Source organism: Octopus sinensis, linkage group LG1 (assembly GCF_006345805.1).
Source record: "Octopus sinensis linkage group LG1, ASM634580v1, whole genome shotgun sequence".
In the NCBI taxonomy this organism is placed as follows: domain Eukaryota; kingdom Metazoa; phylum Mollusca; class Cephalopoda; order Octopoda; family Octopodidae; genus Octopus; species Octopus sinensis.
The window spans coordinates 12,756,689-12,781,560 of NC_042997.1; positions in this window are offsets into that span (position 1 = coordinate 12,756,689).

Here is a 24,872-nt window from a genome sequence, read left to right on the forward strand (position 1 = left end):
AATAAGTACTAGGCTTACAAAGAATAAGTCATGGGATCGATTTACTCGACTAAAGGGGGTGCTCCAGAATGGCCACAGTGAAATGACTGAAACAAGTAAAAGAGTAAAGAGTATATTCTAAAGGAATAGAATGTAGATACTTTTAACTGATTTATTGTCGTAATTGAAACCGTGCAGCTGTCTCGTTTGTGGTTGAAGATTTTAACTCATACAGTGCACTGTTCACTACCACGTGATTATTAGAATATTGTAATTTACCTGGATCATTGTGACAAAAAAGAAAAATATCTAAAGAATGAAGATGGAGAGCTTCTTACAAAGCAAAATGATAAACGTTTGATAACCTCTCTGTATTTCAGAAACAAGACCGATCGTTAGATGTAAACAGTCAAGAAATATGTCTATGCAGTTCCACCATATTGTTTTTTGTGCCGGAAGTGACCCCACACCATCACGGTGTGTGTGTGTTAGTGGTTGTGGTAACAAAAGATGAATGTAGTATGCTTGTTGCCCTCATACGGGGGTCGCGGAATGGCTTTCCGTAGAGTGTTCAACGTGGCCGTTACTATATAGACTTACATCTTTTGACCGTTCAATTCGGATGACTAGCTTTTGCACCTGAAACATATAAAAGTTATTAAACTTTTCTATTCGCAGTGTAAGAAGCTTTCCATCTTAGCAGTCTCACAGGTGCAATATTTAGTTTCCAATATTCAGTGAAAAGTTATTTACAATATCGATCAGGCTGTAACGAAAGACAACCTGGCCTTTGACGGGATTTGAACACAGATTAGAGGAATAAATCTACCTTAAATTAATTTACTGAAGTCTATGTTATATCCATTTTGGTTTTACTTACTTTTCTCTATTGAGTACGAGTTAACAAGGGTAACTCAAACCTCTATGAAATAGTAGCTAAATACTGTTAACATTTCCTCCAGTGTATTTTAGTAATAAGCTTAATGCATTTTTATTCAAGTTTTCCCGGCATCTTTACATTCAACTCATTTACATCAAAGTTTGTCAGAATTTCAACTTCATTTTCATTTACTATATTAGATAAATTTCTAAATCCTAAATGAACCCTAACTAAAAGAGAAAATGGATAGCCCTGATTGAATTGTTCTGAATATAGTCTTGGTGAATGAGACATGGTTTGATGATTAACAACAGTAATTTGAACAACATGAGCAAGTATTAAAATAGTACTTTTAATTCTTAGATTCCTTAGTTTTTGCTAACGGCTGTATACGATCGTTTGAGACTGCAGGGATTTGGGTTTACATGTCTTTCAATTACACACTGAAAACACATAATAGAATGAAAGTGAAGCAGTAGAATCAAAGGTAATTCATGGAGGTTTCTATCGCCAACCGTTTAAGTATAAAATGTTCATACGGTTAAGCTTCTTCATTGGCGAGTGAGGTTCATTCAAGTTTTACTATTCTGTATTTAATATAATAAACCATTGTTAATACAGATTTAAAATATCGTAGCAGAAGAAGACTGTCGATTCAACAGATTTTATGTTTACAAAAATAGCCCTTTGTGTAATTGTATTGTGAAATTTAGAAGAAGGTATACCATTTTTCACTTAATTTGTAATATGCTAAGAAGTGTAAAATAATATTTTCATATATTATATGTGTTGGCCAATGTTACTTACTTAACACCTCTGGAAGGCTGTGTACGAGGTTGAGTAAAAAGTAAGCAACGTTTTGAAACGTAAACTTCATCGCAGTATATTTCAGCAATGCTGAAATTTTATTCATCAAATAAGTACCATTACAATCAACACAATTTTGCCAACGAGTGACATGTTTGTCTATTCTGGTAACATAAAAATCTGGAGTTCTGGATCTCTTTGAACACAGTTTCAGCATCGGTTTGATTTTTGAACTCCTCTCGCAAAAACAATCAAGGTACGTGAAAAATTGATAGTTGGTAGGAGAAAGGGCTGGTGAATAAGGTGAGTGGAGGAGAACTTCGTAGCTGAGTAACCTCAACCTCTGGAGCGTCATTAGTGAAACGTTTGGTCGAGCATTGTCATCAAGAATAATTGGCCCTCTTTTTTGACCAGTCAAGGACGGAGGAGTTACAGTTTTACTTTTTACTCTTTTTTACTCTTTTACTTGTTTCAGTCCTTTGACTGTGGCTATGCTAGAGCACCGCCTTTAGTCGAGAAAATCGACCCTAGGACTTATTCTTTGTAAGCCTAGTACTTATTATATCGGTCTCATTTACCGAACCGCTAAGTTACGGAGACGTAAACACACCAGCATCGGTTGTCAAGCGATGTTGGGGAGACAAACACAGACAGACTAACATATACACATACATACATATCTGTACATATATACGATGGGCTTCTTTCAGTTTCTATCTACCAAATCCACTCACAAGGCTTTGATCGGCCCGAGGCTATAGTAGAAGACACTTGTCAAAGATCTCACGCAGTGGGACTGAACCCGGAACCATGTGGCTGGTAAACAAGCTACTTTATTTCAACAATTTTGCCACTAGGGCAGTACACAGAGTAGCTACGGGCTGGACAAAGACATTAATGGATGATGGTGGTTGTGGATGAAGATGGTGATGGGAGAAGTCAAAAAGCGCCAGCCGACTTCCGCTTCTCTAAGATATTGTTCTTTTTTTTAATAAGTTCAATTTTCTTTTTTCTTTAGTTTCAATAAATCGACATGAGGTTGCAAACCTCTTACACGAAGGAGGCACTAAAACCTCTTACAAAGTTCTTTTTTTCATTTCTTTTGCCACAAGGGCAGTATATGAATTCACAAAAATTCTCCCAGTCAGGTCCCCGAAGCAAATTGTCTTGCCGCCTGCAGACAACTCTGCGACGACAAGTCGAGGCCTGCAAAGAGAAAAGTAAAATGTTTCCTCTCAAAGGTCTTTGTGACCCTTGACAAAATGTTTTCCGTTACTACCTCCGCAGCTACCCACGGAGGCCATAACGGACTCCTTGAGCTGACCGTGTCCTTGCGTTCTCGGTCACCCAAGCCATTCAAAAACTTTTCCACCTTCCCTCCCTTGTGGTAAAGGAGGAGAAACAACTCCTCTTCACAGGAAGGGACCTCACACTGATCCGTCAGTGGCACACTTTCCACTGACGGAGCACTGTCCGCGGGTGGCACACGTCCCACCCGCGGCTCCGTCGGCGACACAGAAACGTCAGCCGTCCGACCTCTTTTTCTTTTTTTTTCCTCTTTTTTTTAGAGGCTGCTAGCCCGGGGGGCTCCTTCGGCAGACACGGGGGGTCGCTATCCTCCTCCTCCGTCTGTACGTTCTTTGGTGAGCAACCATTGTTGCTCACCTGTCTTTTTCTTTTCGTGGAGGCAACCTCCTCCACGACTTCCACCGTCTCCCCCTCCAATGAGGGGGCAGCGGGCACCTTTTCCTTTTCATGCTCCGGGGCAGCACCACGGCCACCGGGACACTTCCTCTTGATATGTCCAGGCTCCAGGCACAGGTGACACTTGGTGGGGGGGGCGTCCCTCAAGCATCACCGGATACCTGTACCCGGCCATCCTCAAAAAGTCCCGTAAAACCAGACTTTTGGCTGACTGGGTCCATAGGGTCAAAACAGCTCTTGACCCCTCCCAATCAGCCGCAGGCTGTACTTTTACGTTCAGTAGCTTGGAACTGCTACCATCCAAGCCCCGGCGGATAGAGTCCTCTATCCACTCGGGCTCAACGCCTGGTGGTAAGCCGCAGATCCAAGCTCTCAACAATTTTTCTCCCTTGTAATTTGGGAGGAACAATATTTGTTTGCCCTCAATGGGCTGGCTTGAAAATTCGCAAGCTGCTTTAGGGGAGTCAAATAGCAACCAAACCGTTGCGTATTTAACTCCCCGTGCGATATATTTAACGGCTGGCATGTAGTCTGCCAGCTCGTTAACAATAGTGGCCTTTGGAAAGACTGCTATGGTGTCGAGCGACTTCGAATATGTCCTCAGCACCACGGTCTTTTCCTCGAGCTCATTCAAATATTTTTTGGGAGGTGTCAAATCCCACACAGTGAATTTCTTTGCCATAACGTAAGATTTAAAAACAGTTCAAAATGTGATAAAATAAAATAAGACACAGAAAGGAGAATGAAAAATACAACAGAAGGGAAGAAATAAAATTAGAAATAGCAGTTCAAAAAAAGTTCTTTTTTAAAAAAATAAATGATAGACGGAGAAAGAGAGTTCAAATCCAGACAAAGGAATTAATTTTTTCTTTTTTTTTTTTTTTTTCACTTTTTTCGGCCAAAAAATTGTATTCCAGGCCAAATGCACAGTTGGTAAAACACCTTGATAAAATAATCCTTGGTACTCCTTGGTAATTCACGTGGATAACACAAATACAATTTCAAAAACAATTTTTGCAGACGGACTACGCCGCTTTAAAAATACAATTCTGACTGCAAAGTGAGTCTTTACACTCGACAACAGACAGAAAAATTATACCTGGAGCAAAGTGGAGTTTATTATCTGCTAAAAAATATTAAATGCTAAAAAACATTAAATGCAAGTAATAGACTTCACTAAGCTCCCAAAAATACAAAACGCCTACCTGTAGTCGAGTCAAAAGTTCAACGATTCACGTTAAAACGTGACATTTGCCGGAGCGAAAAAAAAAACGCGTCCGTTCGGTAAGAAGCTACTTACCACACAGCCATTCTTACGCCTTCATTTCGTTCATTTTGGCAATTTCATGGCAATATGTTTCTGCGGTAATGATTTTCTGGGTTTTAAGTAGTTATAGTGGATGAGTCTAGCAGTGCACCACCAAACAATCACCATAAACATCTTTTTGAAGAGCACAGATTTAGGGAAGGTTTTCGGTGCTTTATTTTGATCCAACGACTGTGAAAAACGTTTTAAATTTTACAGAATCCACTTTTCATTGCAAGTTACAATACCGTCGAGAAATGGATCGCTCTGGTTACGGAGAAGGGACAAGCAAATTTCATATCTGCGCATTTTCTGATTTGACTCATCGTAGAAAGTACCACAGAAATTTATCCAAAGTCTATTATGTATTTTAAGTATCTATCACGTTTCAGCCCCTGTGCAATGTTTTTGTTGCGAAATCGCAATCTCAGCTCAATTCACTCGCCAAGCAAGTACAATTTCGAATGTTGTTCGGAATTTGAAGGGTGTCTACGAAATTTCAATAAAGTGGTGTCATCTCAGATTGGCTATCAGACAAGACCTATGAGAATTTCACTTCAGCATCTTACATGATCAATTACACAGTCATGGGACACATTGCCCAGTAGCTGATCTCTAGAGAGATGAGGTCTGATAGGATATCAGTAATGGATAGCATTCTAGCGAAAATTCTCAACTCTGTTGCATCTGACGAAATTAAAATATTTTATGACAGTAAATATAATTCTACCTGCTTGGACGGTAAATATGCATATATATATATATATATATATATATATATATTATATATATATATATAATATATATATATATATATATATATAGAGAGAGAGGGCATTATATGTTCAATAAGAAAAAAAAAATTATTTTCGAAATTTTTCTCTATGAGGTTTTTCACGCTATCTACCTGATAATTTCTTATTAAGATTCCTTATTAAGAAGTTGTCCTTAATTGCTCTATATATATATATATATATATATATAATATATATATATATATATATATATATATATATATATATATATATATGTATACTTTATTTAAAGCAGCAGAAAATTCAAGAAAATCTGTTACTCTGAGTTTCAATCCAGACTCTGGATTGAATTGATATATCGGTTCCATTCTAAAAAAAACTGTCTGATGAACGGCAACGAGAAACTCAGAGTAACAGATTTTGTTGAATTTTCTGCTGCTTTAAATAAAGCATATTACTCTACCACTGGTATTTGAGTACTCTTTTTTTCCACCTTGTTTCACATTTATGTGTTTACTCCGGTATATATATGTATATATATATATATATATATTATATATATATATATATATATATATATATATATATATAATATATATATTATATATATATATAATTAGGGCTTAGTAAAATAAATGTGTGTGAGTTTGTGTATATATTTAGATATGTTTATATACATACATGGATATATGTGCATGAGCATGTGTGTATATATATTTCTTATTTTTTGTTTTTTGAAATTAGCTATTTCATCTTTAAATATGAGAATTTAAATATACTAGGTTTCATTATATACAATCGTTTATAGAGGTTATTTTAGTTCTTGATTATATATATTTTCATTGATAATTTTATATTTTATATATATTAGTCATTTCAAATTTATATCTTAAAAATATTGATTATATTTTAGGTCTTGAAACCACCTGATGAATGTCCATAGAAGTGACAAGAAACGATCGTAGTGGATATCTTAATTATAATTAATTTATATAAAATTTTTTATGTACTGGATTAAGTCTTTCTTTGTTTGATTTGCATAATAGTGGTTTTGTCTCTAATTAATATTATATATATATATATATATAATATATATATATATATATATATATATATATATATATATATATATTATATATATATATATAATATACAAATTTGCTATTGTATGAAAAATTCTTGCTCGTATCACCTTAAATAAAAATAATAGTTATTAGATGACAACGTTATAGAGTCAGTGCAGGCGACAGGATTTCATATAAAACCATATTGACACAAAAGGCTTATAGCTAAACTTCGTACACCATTTCGTTTTTATCGACTTCACTAAGCTAATAAAAAAGAACACAGTCGAGCAAAATGTCAAATACAGATGACTGTGCGAATCCTCCCTAAGCGTATAATTCTCAAATAGTAGCATGGCAAGTATGACATGTTCCTTACACTTTATCTTATGTTTTTCTACAATCTAAAATGCAATAATACAGAGAAGCCTCGGATACAGTCCTCTTTTAAAAGAATACCTAAAATATATTTTAGAATTTGAATGTTATATATGTACCTAATTTTACTATGAAGGCTCTGAATTTAACTTACTTAAATTTAGAAATTTTTAACATCCTCTTCGAGTAAATAATTCACTGAAGATGTCGGATCGATCGGTGATATACCTAATAACCTACAGCATATTTTCAAGTTTAGAGTTTTTAAAAAAGTACTGACACTATCAAAAACCAAGCAGTTGTCCATCAAATGATATATATATATATATATATATATATATATATAATATATATATATATATATATTAATTCTGAAACGTTCGATTGATTCCATTTTCTTAGAAGGATTATTAGAGTAAAGAAATCTGAACATGTATCTGGGAAACTACTGAAGCATTTGAGAGAGTATTATCGTGATGAACAGTTAGAAAGTGAACGAAGAATTGTGAAACCCTCTGTATTTATATGTGGATATTAAGGTAAGAGGTGATATCAAAGAGTTTCTGGAATTGTTATGTTTAAAAATAACTTATTTACCTAGGTTTTAACATCATCTCCTTCGAAATAGTTACCTTGTGCAGCAATATTCCGGTCCATGCGTTCCTGCCACTTTTGAAATCCGGCCTGGAAGTCGTTTTCTGTAAGCGAGTCGAGGAGCTTCTGCAATTTGCTCCAGATGTTAAGACAGCGACTTTTGAGCAGCATTTTCATCTTGGGGGAGAGAGAGGTAAGTCCGCAGAGCTGGTGCGGAAGAAATACCATGTTTTGGCCGGTGCGGAAGAGAAACCATGTTTTGGCGAGAAACTCACGAGTGAGGAGAGCTCTACAGACCCGGTCGCTTTCGTCGAATGTCATCAATCGAACGCTTAAAAACGTCATTGATTGTTCTCCGACAATCTTCGTGCACACGCTAATGAGTTTCCTCCATATTTCCAGGGTTGACGTTTGTGGCAGATCTTCGTTATCGCTCATTATCTTACAGATACGTTTTGAAGCATCCGTGCTACTCGAAACATTTCCTACGACTATGGCCACGTCGCCGTAAGCTTGTCGAAGCATGTTCAATGTCTCTGTAAGAGACTTCCCAAGTTTAAGGCAAAATTTTCCGTTGGCTCTTTGTCCATGACAAAAATCGTCGACTGCAGCATAGACTTGAACGCAAAACCTCAAATTTCACTTGAGAAGTAAACACAGCGATGTCGCTCGGTACACTGCGTCATGAAGGTCACTGCCAGCACTCATGTACTACCATCTGTTGGTGCACTACAGAACTAGTCAGGGATTTTTTGATACCACCTCGTAGAACATGTAACATCTAAAATAGCTGAAGTTATTTCTTCCTTTCCGGTTTCTATACCTAAAATGGGCCTACTAAAGGAAGGCTAATTCTTTCACATTTAAATCAAGCTTACGTCAGTGCCCCTTGAAATGAGATGATGTCTGTGTTATATTGGAATCAAAAGAACCACTCATTAAAGAATGGGAAGTAACGAAATAAGAAATTTGCTCAAACTGGAAGCACCACAAAGTTTATTGCAATGAGATGGATCGAAAATGAAACCATATGATTGTGCGGTATTTTTTTTATCCACACATCCATATATGTACTTATATAGTATTAATCGATTCTAAAGTAAGGATCGTTGGGATCCTATAGTCACGGGTTCATCGATGCCTTGAGAGTTACCATTGATGAACGGAAAATTTGTAGAAGACTGTCTGATGGAGACAACATTATACAGATCGAAAGGTATTTACACGTATCCGAAAAGAAAATTAAAACAGTGAATATTTACAATAAGCACACAGGTGCGACACAAACACACACATATCACTTGTATATATTTAGTAATTCAGCAAAAGTATACTTAGTAAATAGTGAAAGAGAAACTGTAGAAATATTATATCTGCTCAGTACCCGTCCCTAGCGGACTCCCAGGCATTTTCTGGCTCTTTAGCCTCCTGCAGTGGGAGATAAGGAAGAGAGAAAAGGCGGCGAGCTGGCAGAACCGTTAGAACACTGGGCAAAATGCGTAGCTGTATTTCGTATGCCGTTATGTTCTGAGTTCAAATTCCGCCGAGGTCAACTTTGCCTTTCATCCTTTCGGGGTCGATAAATTAAGTACCAGTTACGCACTGGGGTCGGTGTAATCGACTTAATCCGTTTGCCTGTCCTTGTTTGTCCCCTCTATGTTTAGCCCCTTGTGGGTAATAAAGAAACAGACAATGAAGATATAATCACTTGATACATTCTAAAACTGTCTATTGAATACCTTCTAAAACAGTGACTGGTTGAGCGGGCGGACCGCTTGTTCGCATTAGATACAGTAATACAGTAGTATCATTGATGTGGAGGCGCAATGGCCCAGTGGTTAGGGCAGCGGACTCACGGTCGTAGGATCGCGGTTTCGATTCCCAGACCGGGCGTTGTGAGTGTTTATTGAGCGAAAACACCTAAAAGCTCCACGAGGCTCCGGCAGGGGATGGTGGTGATCCCTGCTGTACTCTTTCACCACAACTTTCTCTCACTCTTACTTCCTGTTTCTGTTGTACCTGTATTTCAAGGGGTCGGCCTTGTCATTCTCTGTGTCACGCTGAATATCCCCGAGAACTACGTTAAGGGTGCACGTGTCTGTGGAGTGCTCAGCCACTTACACGTTAATTTCACGAGCAGGCTGTTCCGTTGATTCGGATCAACGGGAACCCTCATCGTCGTAACCGACGGAGTGCTTCCAGTATCATTGCTAAGCAGTAAGGAGGAATAAACGAACTTTAGTCTAACTAAAATAAGCTTGTGATATATTTTAACTTCTAAAGGCAAATGCTCTGCAGCTCCTGTGAGGTAAAATTTCTCAGTTATGTTTAAAATTTGTAAAAAACTATATCTTCGTGTCTTGTCCGAGAGGACTCCTAGGCGCGTACCCCAAGCGAGAATCTCTTCTCTACAGTGACCGCAGTGAAATTGCCTTCAGAAGTTAAAATATGTCACAAACATATTTTTTTCTAACCTGAAGGATATTTTTCCTCATACTACCTATGCATTCATGCGTGTATGTATGTATGTATGTATGTATGTATGTATGTATGTATGTATGTATGTATGTATGTATGTATGTATATCTATCATTATTCAGTTTTATTTCAAGATTTTTTGCCAATCGAAAAAGAACCGGTTTGTAACCTTGATGCAAGACTCTTTTATTGGAATTTCAACATCAACAACAGGTTATGCATGTATGTATGTATGCATGTTTGTATGTTTTTATGTATGTATATATGTATGTATGTATGTATGTATGTATGTATGTATGTATGTATGTATGTACGTATGTATGTATGTATGTATGTATGTATGTGTGTGTGTATGTAGATTTCTATGTTTTGTTGTATGTATATATTCTCATATATACTTAAATGATAAACTTCTGGAAAGTTTCACAGATTTTTACAGTTCCAGTAACGGGATGGATTTGTAGCCTTCGATTCAGCTTTCTCCTTTCTGGTTTTCTGAAGCCTAAATTCTCAAGATTGGTATTTGGGCAATATGTTACCTGAACTTGTAATCTGGATAGAGTAACTGCAGATTTCTCAATAGTTCAGTGTAAGTGTTCTCTGTTTCACTGATCTTCAGCTTTATGTTAATATCCGCTGGCAAAAATGAGTTGTACTTGTATTTCAAAGGGTCATCCTTGTCACTCTCTGTGTCACGCTGATTATCCCCGAGAACTACGTTAAGGGTACACGTGTCTGTGGAATGCTCAGCCATTTGCACGTTAATTTCACGAGCAAGCTGTTCCGTTGATCGTATCAGCTGGGACCCTCGTCGTCGTAACCGGCGGAGTCTTTAAAAGCTGATTTACACAAATGTACATAGTTTCTCTTCTCTATCCCAAATCAATATATCAAATCTATTGAGGTTTCACTGGGACTTTACACTAGTATTCCCCTTTATTATGAGCCGCACATTTCCCATTGAGTGCATAATTACATCTGTGTGAAAAAGAGAGTATGATAACCAAGAGTGGGTATATTAAAAGTTTTTCCTACAGTTCTTACTAAACTAAATAATGGTTTCATTTTGCCCGGCGTGCTAACGATTCTGCCAGCACGCCGCCGTCTTACTGAACTAAATCATCCGTTTTATTATACGACTAAGGCCTGGAATTTGTTGGGAGGTGCATAGTTGATTACATCGACCCCAGCATTTGTAATTAATTTATCGACCCCAAAAGGATGAAAGGCAAAATCAACTTCGGCGGAATTCGAACAAAGAATGAAGCGACACACGAAATACCACTAAGCATTTCGCCAGGCATACTAACGATTCTCATTTCTTTATTACCCACAAGGGGCTAAACATAGAGGGGACAAACAAGGACAGACAAAGGGTATAAGTCGATTACATCGACCCCAGTATGTAACTGGTACTTAATTTATCGACCCCGAAATGATGGAAGGCAAAGTCGACCTTGGCGGAATTTGAACTCAGAACGTAACGGCAGACGAAATACCTACTTCTTTACTACCCACAAGGGATTAAACACAGAGAGAACAAACAAGGACAGACAAACGGTTTAAAGTCGATTATATCGACACCAGTGTGTAACTAGTACTTATTTAATCGACCCCGGAAGGATGAAAGGCAAAGTCGACCTAGGCGGAATTTGAACTCAGAACGTAACGGCATACGAAATACCGCTAAGCATTTCGCCCGCCATGCTAACTATTCTGCCAGCTCACCGCCTTCTTATGAGACTAACTAATGCCTACATCAATCTTATTACATTGCTGAGATTTTGTTGACTTTCTAATGCTATTTCTATTATTGTGTGTGATTATTTTATTTATGGTTCTGATTTCAAGTAGATTTATTAATTTGCATGTTGATTAGATTCATAAACTTTATGGTATTTAAGTTTTACGCATATTTCGTGTTTTTACTAAATGTTCTAATTTATTGAGTAATCAACCTTTATTAACAGTAATTCTTGCTTAATTTGTTTCATGAAGCTGAATACTTGTACGTAAACCATCTTCTATTTGTATAATATTTTCAGTTAGAGTTGGCTAAACTACCACATTTAAATTAATAAAAATGCTTCTCTTCGGCACGAAATGTGGTTATTATTGGTCCATAAGTTTACAATGTATGATTGTAACGTTATTAGAATATACAACTGTAATATCGAAGATATTATAGTTGTATATTAAGATATGAAATATGATTACTACAGAAACAAATAAGCAATAGGAAACATCCATGATAAAAAAAATGATATGATACAAGAAATAATCGAAAGACATAATAAACGATTATAACACAAGCCTTGTCTCAGAAACAACAACAAAAAAAATCAGAAAGTAAGACTGGAATCCTGGCGTCCAGTAACAATGCATGAACTCAAAATACTCCAACGAGGAAAACACCATGCAAGCAAATGACTAATGCAAAATTCGTATGACCAATGTGATAATTAGAATAATCCTGCTGGCGAACAATGCACTTACGAATAAGGCCTCATTACAAAATGCAATATAATACAAAGCAGATGGGAAAAGATGAAAAACAAAAGTAGTAGGAGACTTCATGTATTTTCATACAATACTGAATGAAAAAATACCCATGGATTTCTTTTGATATCTTAACGCAAATCAGTGATTAAATAGCCGCGAGCAAATGACGCACAGCACACACACACACACAGCACACACACACACACACACACAGCACACACACACACACACACACACACAGACACACACACAGACACAGACACAGACACACAGACACACACACACAGACACACAGACACACACACACACACAACACACACACAGACACACACACACACACACACACGCACGCACACACAAGCACTTACACAAGCACATACACACACATACATACACATATAAATATATACACGTAAAAACGGGCACACATCGCACTGTCGAAAAAATACAAGAACCCTTATCAAGCACTATTGTCTCAATCCAAATCGTCAAATACATAAATGTTCATATACGTCTGAACATATACATATAAGTATATATATGGTGAGGGTGGGGGGTATTTGTGTGTGCAAGTGAGTGTGTGTGTCTCTCGGTGTATAGCTATATTATATCATTGCATGTATATTGATATAAATTTGTTTTATTTATCTCTGTGCTTTCTATCTCTCTATCTTCCTCCGTCTGTCAGTCTCTCTCTCTATCTCTCTCTCTATCTCTCTCTGTCTATATATATATATATATATATATACACACAAACATATATATATATAAATACATATATACATACATACATACATACATATATATATATATATATATATATATACAATACATATAAGATATATACATAAATATGTGTGTATATATATGTGCGAGAGTGATTTGTGTATGCATGTGTGAAAGAATATAATACACAGACTGGTAGATAAAGTGAGAGATAGATTTACAGAGAGACATGTAAATGTTTTAATAGTTATGTGGGAACATAGAATAATATATCTACACGGTAGCATAACTGGAGATAGCAGTTAAACAGAGGAAAGAAATAAAAAAAAATATTCTTAACAAAACAAGAAACCAACAAATACAAAACATACATACTCACTAGAGAAAAAGAAAATTTGGAAGAAAGCATTAGAAGAAAGAACAACTAATGATGGCATACATGTCCTGAAAGGAAAATACGTTAATACTAAAGCGACTCCACCATTCGTGCTTGTTGGATGAAATCCACAAGACATGAGGTACATTATCTCGCCGTTAATATTGTAGCTGGCAGCTTCGACATCACACGCAGGAGTTGTTACCCCTGAAACTAAAGAATAGTGTGACAAAAGCATTCAATAATTCATTAATGTCACTAATCATCGCTTCTTTATCTGCTGCTGCCGTTATTACTCTTGTCTTTGTTGTTATTATTAGTGTTGTATTTTCCTTTGCTTTTTATCATAGTTTTATTCTCTTTTTTTTTTTACTTTTTTGGTAGCTGCTAATAATTTAGTTGCTTTTTATCAGTAGCTTTGACAGCATTTGTTTTAGTGGTTGGTTCTGGGATAAAAGGCATTGCCTACGCAAGAAAGACCGTTCTGTTTAAGGAGAAGAGGAACGTGAGAAACGTCTCCGTAAAACTTGCTACTACGGCAGTGGTGGTCGTTATCTTCATTTTGTTGTTTTTGTGGTTGATGTTGTCGTTAATGATAATAGTTTGGTCGTTGCTGTTGATAATGATAATGAGAGAAAGAATATTGATTATGGTAATGTTGAAGATGATGACCAACATGATAACGACATCCATGACGATGACGACGAGTCACTAATACTGATGATGATAATGATACCATTCGTTGATTTTCATTTAGTATGTATTACATTGAAAGAGGCACATGGTTTGCTGTTGATAGCTTTTGATGCAGATTCTGATAATGAATATAATGATAACTACAGCTGATGCTACTACTGATGATGAAGATGGCAACGATCACGACGAACGGAAAGGAGAGGTGAAGAAAAAATAGGATAAAAAGAGAGAGATAGATGACACTACATGAATAAGAATGAAAGAAGATCTTTCATGCCACTCACAACTGTAACAAGGTAGCGAATGATAGCCTATAACTCATGATTTTGGAAACATGAGCTCCGAAATAAGCTGAACTTCTGCAATGTACATATTACTAAACTTTAAAATATACAGTGAGCAAAATATTTCAGTGTTTCTCATATATCCGTGATGTAAGAGCTACCTTTGAATAAATTTCATCATTTGAAACTACACTTAATTGCAGCGGAACCGTCTCTACGATGATGCTGTAGTAATGCGACGAAAACTTTAACACTTTATGTTATGAACGATCGCAAATATTTAAAGATTGTGTGTATTTAGACGGGTCTCTTTCACAATATCCTTGTTTCGGACTTAATGTACGTTCCAATCTTTTTGGAGTATTTCAACGATAACACATAATGTCTCACACAAACACACACACAAACACACCTATAGAGCGATACATACATACATACATACATACATACATACATACATACATGCATGCATGCATACATACATACATACATACATACATACTTACATACTTACATACATTCACGAATAGATAGATGCGTAGTTAGGTAACTAAGCAGGTGGAACCGAAACTATAAAAAAGATGTAGTATTTTCATGAAGAGGATGAACTTCGTAGTTTAACTTAAAATTACTTGGAACTCCCCTATTACAATTAATGCGACGTATACCTGAAGATAAATTTCGTCTTTTAATATCAATTCCCAGATACGTAAAAATATAGGAATTTCAATAATTTCGTTCAATATTGCATTCATTCAGTATGTAAGTATATATAAACATGTGAGGGCGCGTGGCTTAGTGGTTAGGGCATTCGGCTCATGATCGTATGGTTGTGAGTTCGATTCCCGGCGACGCGTTGTGTCCTTGAGCAAGACACTTTATTTCACGTTGCTCCAGTCCACTCAGCTGGCAAAAATGAGTTGTACTTGTATTTCAAAGGGTCAGCCTTGTCACTCTGTGTCACGCTGATTATCCCCGAGAACTACGTTAAGGGTACACGTGTCTGTGGAATGCTCAGCCATTTGCACGTTAATTTCACGAGCAAGCTGTTCCGTTGATCGTATCAGCTGGGACGCTCGTCGTCGTAACCGGCGGAGTCTTTTTTAAGATATATAAACATAGTTATTTATTTATTAATGCAGGACTTAGTGAGTAATCATAAATCAAAAGTAAAAACCTAAACCATCTTTTTTATCTTACACACCTGAGTCATGTAACAATATTCTTTTCTACTCTAGGCACAAGGCACGAAATTTTGGCGAGAGGGGGCCAATCGATTAGATCGACCCAAGTACGCAATTGGCACCTAATTTATCGACCACGGAAGGATGAAAGCAAAGTCGACCTCGGCGGAATTTGAACTCAGAACGTGACGACAGACGAAATACTTATTTCTTTACTACCCACAAGGGACTATGCACAGAGAGAACAAACGGATCAAGTTGATTACATCGACCCCAGTGCGTAACTGGTACTTAATTTATTGACCCCGAAAGGATGAAAGGCAAAGTCCACCTCGACGGAATTTGAACTCAGAAGGTGAAAACAGACGAAATATCGCTAAGCATTTCACTCGGCATGCTAACGTCTCTGCCAGGTCACCATCTTAGGTCATGTATCAATATTAATCGAGTAAATCTTCCAGTGAATAACTTATGACGCTCGAAATCAAAATTTTTAATGTGCAAAAGTACTTACAGGTGAAAAATTTGTATCCAAAGATTATTTATTAACTGGAAATGTATTTAAGAGACTGTTTAATCAGCATCTACAGCATCTACATATCTCGAAAAAGTCTTTGAACACATGACTAATCAAAATACATACAGTCTCTGAAAATTAGGTCAGAGTATGACATTACTTTACATTACTGGGTGCAGTGCTGGTACTATGCCAACAATAATACATGTATTTGTTATAATAAGTAACTTTTGATATCAAACATGTCACCAAATTAACTATCGATTACTTTATCCATTGTCTACACTAATAAACTCTTGATCAGTCGAGAAGTACCTTTCTCTAATGCTGTTTACAAAACTTTAAAAGGTAAATGAGGAGCGAAATTTTGGCTCTTAAATGTTATTCTTAAATAAACGTACTGAAATTAATTTTTTCGTCGCCAACTTCATAAATTTTGAAATACCTATTGGCAAAAAGCCGGGATTCTACTTGATACAATTATTCACGCTTAAAAAGGTTTAAAATGTTACTTTATGCACAGTGGATCAAATATCCTTTACGTTTTGTTATCGTATACGGTAACTACAAATTGTTCAATAATTGATAAAATTTTAAGATAACTTAGTATATCAATGCACCACATCGTTTACTCAAACACTATAGTATCTGCAGTAAATAAACTATATTAACGCAAGTCTATTAATGAAAACTGTAGTTTAATGAGATGAATTCACCTTAGATTATATTAGGTAAATATATGAGTGGAAGTCATGCTCATGTGTTTTTATATATACATATCTACCTACACACACGCGTGTGCATATTTATGTATACATATGTATGTATGTATATATGTGTGCATGTTTGTGTGTGTGTGCATGTTTGTGTGTGGGTGCGTGTGTGTTTGTTTGTGTGTGTGTATGTGTATATACATATATACTTACATGCACACACACATATTTAAGTATCTATGTATTCATACTCTCTCTTTTACTCTTTTACTTGTTTCAGTCCTTTGACTGCGGCCATGCTGGAGCACCGCCTTTAGTCGAGCGACTCGACCCCGGGACTTATTCTTTTTTTGTAAGCCCAGTACTTATGCTATCGGTCTCTTTTGCCGAACCGCTAAGTAACGGGGACATAAACACACCAGCATCGGTTGTCAAGCAATGCTAGGGGGACAAACACAGACACACAAACAAACACACATACATATATATACACATATATACGACAGGCTTCTTTCAGTTTCCGTCTACCAAATCAACTCACAAGGCATTGGTCGGCCCGGGGCTATAGCAGAAGACACTTGCCCAAGATGCCACGCAGTGGGACTGAACCCGGAACCATGTGGTTGGTTAGCAAGCTACTTACCACACAGCCACTCCTGCGCCTATTCATGCAGATATCCATTTGATAAGTTCCTGGGAAGATTACGATCTGTATTGGTGATCTCAATCAGTTTGGAGTACAGTTGTATTAAAGTTTACTGAGAGAAATCCATGTTAGTGATGTCAATTGCTTATTAACTAATATATTTCTAATTAAATGTATTTCATTTTCCGACAGGTTTCAAAATTTGTCATCATTTAAGAAGTTACATGAAGTTGTTATGATAATGTACTTATTCTTAAATGCTATAATATGTGAAGTTAGTTCCAATTTGGAATCTCTCTTCCTTGTAGAAGTATATGAATTAAATCGTTTACTTTGACATTTCTCCTACGTCTATGTTTAAATGAAGATTTATGCTTGACACAAAGAAATGTAAATACTGAAGGGCATCATTTGCTTTGCAATTCCTTGTCTTGGGATTAAATATTCACTAGATATCTCGTTACTTTCAACAGCAATAAGCCATTTCGATCTCGGAAGGATAAATGTTTAACGGAAGAGAAGACAGTGAAAGGAAAGTAAGGAAAAGCTCAAATAAAGTACCGTATCAAACGTAGAAGTTGACAACCAGCTAAGAAGGAGATAAAATGATAAATTGATCCACTATCGGGAAAACTAAAGAAAACACATCAAGATACCAACGACGAATAAAACAATATTCACGAAACTGGCTCAGCAGAAATAATGAAAGAAAACGTTACCAACAAGGGAACAATGAGGATGATGATCACTTGGATGATATAACAAACGCAGAAGCAGAAAATAACTTTTGCTCAGTTAAGTGAAGTGAACTTCTTTTGAAGTTTAAAAGGAAAGAAAATCTGGTAAGACAGTGGTCAGTCTGTGGCAATGGTCAGGCTGCTGCTACCTGTAGGTGCAAGTTCAGTGAGTCGGAGTAACTGTTCCAGGGTGATTCTCACGTGTCATCCTCCGGTGTGCAACACCTATTCCATTAGATCTAACAGAACCATGCGGCGGATTGACTAACCTTCAGTCTCTTAAAAAAATATAAGGAAAAGAAACATCAATAGATTTGAATTCTCATTTTGAAAAGAGTTGTTCAATAATTGACTTCAATTTTGCTTTGTCTGGAACGACGACAGCAAACTTAGGAATAAATAGAGTCATGAGAGCCTCTCGGAACAGTCCTTAATATGTGAATATTACGGAAGCAGAAATGAAAAGGATTATTAAAATATATTAATTTGGAAAATCTCTGTATTGAATTTTCAGAGATTTAGGATAAAAAATTTCACAGAAACACGCTCAACCTATAATCCTCTGTTTTTCTGAATCTTCTGAAAATGAATCACCAGTATGTATGAGAAAAGGAAGTACAGTGGTCATACGGAAGGGCTTAACACTTAAAATAAATAAGAAGGGAAACTTTGCAGCCTAATACATATCTAATATTGCTTTAGAAATTACCAACTAGTTGCAGCACATAGCAGATGAATTGTTTAGTTTTATTTTTCCCATATGAAAGTAGAGTGTATATCAAGGAAATTGAGACAAGTAAAAATTATCAGGATCTGGCTACAAAGATGACTAGATTGGGGCACAGAAAGTTGAAAAATGCTCCTTGGCAATTACTACACTCGCAACAACACAAATACTTGTCAATCAGAAGAAATGTCAGTCATTAAAATTCGTTTAGATATAGGGACAAGATGAACACTACTAGCCTTAGTAAATTAATTTAGGCACTAAAAGATAGTGACAAAGTATATTCTATTGGTTGGGAATAATAAGGCAAAATCGTATGGAATATGTGATAATAGATGTGGCCGTTGTATGAAAGAAATGTGTCAAATTTTCACTTCTAAATTTACTCTTAGAAACACAAGTCAGCAACAGGCTCTAATATGTCTACACTTGAGAAAATATACGTTTAAACAATTTAAATAATTACAACTCACCATCTATAGTAATAATGCTAGTTAAAATAATGGGCATAATAATAAAAAATATTTATAATAATAATGATTTCATTTATTTGCCACAAGGGCGAAAGATGAGAGGGCAATACAAGACAGTTATAAAGTGTGGGGGTTACATATAATGAAATAAGAAAAAAGAAAATAGAATGTATTACCGAAAAAGAAGAGGCAAACGTTAAAAAAGAAGTATACAAAAGCATACAAACGTTAAAGAAGTGGCGGGGAGAGTGATGGAGAAGTGGATCTCTTGATACAGGAAGGCCTCTAGGGATAATCGATGAACCCCACTATCCGAGATTTCTCTGAAAGCCAGGAGCAAGTGCCCTCTCCAATTCTTTCTCTCCCGCTCACAGGTTTACACTTAGAGGGATACCATCCACTCTTGCCATTTTCGCAACTTTCACCCATCTTTCAATGAACTCACTCGACAGCACTTCCTTTTCCAATCTCAATTTCCTTTACAAGTGAAACTTTAAAAAAATCAATGAGAGCTCTACCAAAGAAGTATATATATAGGGCGCAGGAGTGGCTGTGTGGTAAGTAGCCTGTCTACCAACCACATGGTTCCGGGTTCAGTCCCACTGCGTGACACCTTGGGCAAGTGTCTTCTACTATAGCCTCGGGCCGACCAAAGCCTTGTGAGTGGATTTGGTAGACGGAAACTGAAAGAAGCCTGTCGTATATATGTATATATATATATATGTATGTGTGTGTGTGTGTGTTTGTGTGTCTGTGCTTGTCCCCCTAGCATTGCTTGACAACCGATGCTGGTGTGTTTACGTCCCGGTCACTTAGCGGTTCGGCAAAAGAGACCGATAGAATAAGTAATGGACTTACAAAGAATAAGTCCCGGGGTCGATTTGCTCGACTAAAGGTGGTGCTCCAGCATGGCCGCAGTCAAAATGACTGAAACAAGTAAAAGTGTAAGAGAGAAAAAGAGTATATCAGTCCTCATGCCTTTCAGCTTCGTCCACGGAACAACTTCTTTCGCCACAAATAATAATAGTAATTCTACGGTAGGTGCAAGGCGTGAAAGTGCGTATATCGATTACATTGACCTTAGTGCTCAACTGGTTCTAATGAAAAGCAAAATCGACTGAAAGGCAAAGTCGACCTCAGCTGAACGTAAGACGAACGAAATGCCGCTAAGCATTTTCCCAACGTGCTAACAATCCTACCAGCACGCAGCCTTACTTTGTACTATAGTAACACGGCCTGGAATTTGTTGGGAGGCGCTAGTCGATTATATCGACTCCAATCATTAACTTATACTTATTTCATCGACCCCACGAAAATGATGAAAGGCAATGTCAACATCGTGGTGATTTGAACTCAGAATATAAAGTGCCAGAACAACAACAACAACAGCAATAATAACGATTTCAGGGAGGGGTAAGTTTATGACATCGACGCAACTACTAAACTGGTACTTATTTTATCGACTCCGAAAGAATGAGAGGCGAAGTCGACCACAGTGGAAATTGATCTCAGAACGTCTAGACGGACGAAATACTGCTAAGCATTTGCCCCGGCTTGCTAACGATCCGGCCAACTTGCCACCTAAATAATAATAATAATCATAAAAGAACAACAAATCATAGTTTGAGTGATATTTAGAAGTGAATCAAAGAAACGAGATTGCATGAAAACATTTACTAGGACCCAGCAATAAAGTATTACATGATGCGATGAAGGATGTTAGTGAACAAAGACGGGCTGGTCAGAGGAAACGAATTAAGATCAAGAAACGAATATAAAAGATTGAACAAGATGAAATTATAATGGCTGTACGAGAGTGCTGCATGGGACGACGGGTGCAGAAGAAATACCCGTTGAACAAGAGAATCAGTGGCGCTTGGATATGGAAGGAAGAAACGCACTATCTGAAGAAGACCTTAGTGTACCTCAAACTGAGGAGTCACAGGAAGAAATTAGCCCAGAATATTTTAATCGATACGAATAAAAAGCTCAATATAAATGACCAAATACCACTCTCTTATGGAAGGAGTTCAAAGTGTGGGCCTTCCACGATGTAGTTACACCAGTATTCCAGAATATTGTAAAGACAGTGAACGAGAATGTGGAAAATGCTAAAACCCATCATTGGAAATGAAACACAACACTATAGACTCAAACGTAAGGGTGATAACTATCATGATCAGTTTTCTTGGGACCACTGCAAATAAATCAATGTCCTGATATGTAAAGCTGAAAATAGTGATGATAATAATAATAATGTTAAGAAGAATAACGCTTTTATGCAAGGCGAGTTTCTTCATTTAATATTTAACTCTCTTATATAAGTGCGTATAAAGAAAGTACACTCGGATATGCGTAAACTATCTATCTATCTATCTATCTATCATCTATCTATCTATCTATCTAATCTATCTATCTATCTATCTATCTATCTATCTATCTATCTATATATATATATATCTATATATATATATATTATATATATATATATATATATATATATATATATATATATATATATATACATATATGAACTAAAATTATTTCGCCAGTTAAAAATTAATTGCAACGCATTTTAAAATTTTCCAAGCATTTCAGATATAAAATATCAGAATAGATTTGTCTAAAGATTGTAGCCTGGAGGCACTAAATACAAAAGTAATATTTAGATGGCAGAGCTTCAAATTAGTCAGATTAATGGTATTTCTCAAACATCGACACTTACTTGTCTTAGTAATGAGAGGGTAATAAAATATCTGTGAATATGCCTGCCAGCAACGAGATGTGCTTGCAACGCGTTCTAAATTGTGTTAGGTTCGCTGATTTTCATATACACATGTAATAATCATTTGTTATCCGTTGTAGGTTAAATGCTTCAATAAAAATATAAAAGAACAATAGAGGAAAACAGTGATTAATAATTGGAAAAGCTGGCAGTAATCTGATACGTTAAGTTGAGAAAAATATTTTGATCGAACACTTTATAGATGAGAAAGAATATGATCGTAGACGATAGTAAATAGAACGCAATAAAAGGAATCGGTGTTGATACGCATATAAAAGTATGTGCTTTATCTTTATTACCATATCTCATGTATTGATCTATCTATCTATCTATCTATCTATCTATCTATCTATCTATCTATCTATCTATCTATCTATCTATCTATCTATCTATCTATCTATCTATATATATGTATATATATATATAAATGTATATATATATATATAAATATATGTATATGTACATATACATATATATGTATATGTGTATGTATATATATATCTGTGCATGTATATATATATATAATATATATATATATATATATATGTGTGTGTATATATATATACATATATTCATTTATACGTATATAATATATATATATATATGTATGTATATATATATATATATATATATATATATATATATATAAACATATATATATATATATATATATATATATATATATATATATATATATATATATGTAAAAGATATTATTGTAGTCTGCTAGAAGCATTGTGTATTGTTTGTAAAGAATAAAATATTTTGAATGACACAACAATGCACTATAATACAAACAATAGACTATAATAACTGTTCTAATTTAATCATCCATAGTCTAATACGTTATTTCGGAATAAAAATTCCATTCTTCAGGTATCACTAGGAATTGATGGAGTCGCTGCTAAAATCGATTTTCCAACGGCCTTTCTGTTTTTCTTTTTTTTCCCGAAGTGTCTCAGCATTGGTCTCACGAGCTCCTTCCGGAATTCCTCATGAGAAGGGCATGAGGTCGGCCATATCTCAATCTCGTATGAGCTGGCACATCCTTAGCGCTGCTTCTAAGTTATGTATTATACGTGCAGCTTCCTTTTTTTCCCCCTTCTCCTTTTTCCCCCTTTTTTTCTGTTATAAACAATACATGAGCATGTTATCAAAAATGAACCTACACGCATCCAGATGTAGCTAAATGATATATTGATTACTAAACTCCAGCCTGTAATTAATTTGGGGCCATATTCTGTGCATGAGTATAGCTTCCTTAATCCTTAAATTACCCAAATTTTCTTCATTACCCAAATTTCTTTCTTTCATTTGTCGGTATTCCGGCATCTGTCTAAACGTTTTCTGAAAGAGAATGCTCTCGTGTACAGATGTTCTTTGATCCGGACATGTAACTGTCTTGTCGTGCTGCCCACATGGAACTTGTTGCATTACCTACATTGTATTCTATACACAACATGTCCCCGTTGGCATAAATCTGCCGTTGTCCTTCGGTATGTATGTTCAATGGTTGACGTAGTGCTGGATATTATTTCAGAGAATTTGCGTATGTGCTCATATAGTTAGTGGTGTAGATGGTGTATGATTTTTCTCATGACGAACGTATGTGTTGGGAATTATTCCGATTTTAGCACGTTTCTCAGATAGCTTGATCAACTCCCTAGTTGCGAACTCGACCTGGCCCAGGCGTAGAGATAGGAGAGTATTGTGTATTGTTTGTAAAGAATAAAATGTTTCGAATGACACAGCAATGCACTATAATACAAACACTGGAATATATATATATATATATATATATATATATATATATATATATATATATATAGGTAGGCACTTTCGCATATCCATTACATGTAAGAGAAGCAACAATTCAGAAATTCGTAGATAAAATGAAAACCAGCCTGTCACAGCATAGGTGTCAGCTTACTACGCAAAGGAAACCTTACATCAACTCATTGCAAGTTTACTAAAGCTCTGTCTAGCAAATAATCTATTACTATATCAAGGATTTTCTTTAATCCTGCTATTCTCTCTCTCTCTCTCTCTCTCTCTCTTGCTCTCTCTCTCTCTACCTTTCTCCCTATCTTTCTCCAATAAAACAAAGCTTACCAGATTTATTTAATCTTCAACTTTCAATAGTAAAACACTTCTTTACATACAGACACCACAGACAGACGGACACATAGATAGATAAATAGGTAGATAGATAAATAAATGTATGTATATGTACATGTAAGTATATACGTATGTGTGTATGTATGTATGCATTATGGATGGATGGATGAATGGATCGATCGAGAAACATAGATGGATAAAATTACTGAGTTACTGTTATCGTGTAATAACCTTGAATTAACAGTGATATTATACAGAGGTTCGCAAAACAAGCCTCCATACATACCTCAGGAATATTGTTCAATAATGGATGGCACTTTTCTGCAGGCTGACAATAAATATAATTCAAAGAATTTTGGTAGTAACTGCTACGTTTTTTGCACTGGTCCCAAAAAATACTCTCTCACACGCGCGTTACACACACACACACATACACAGACACC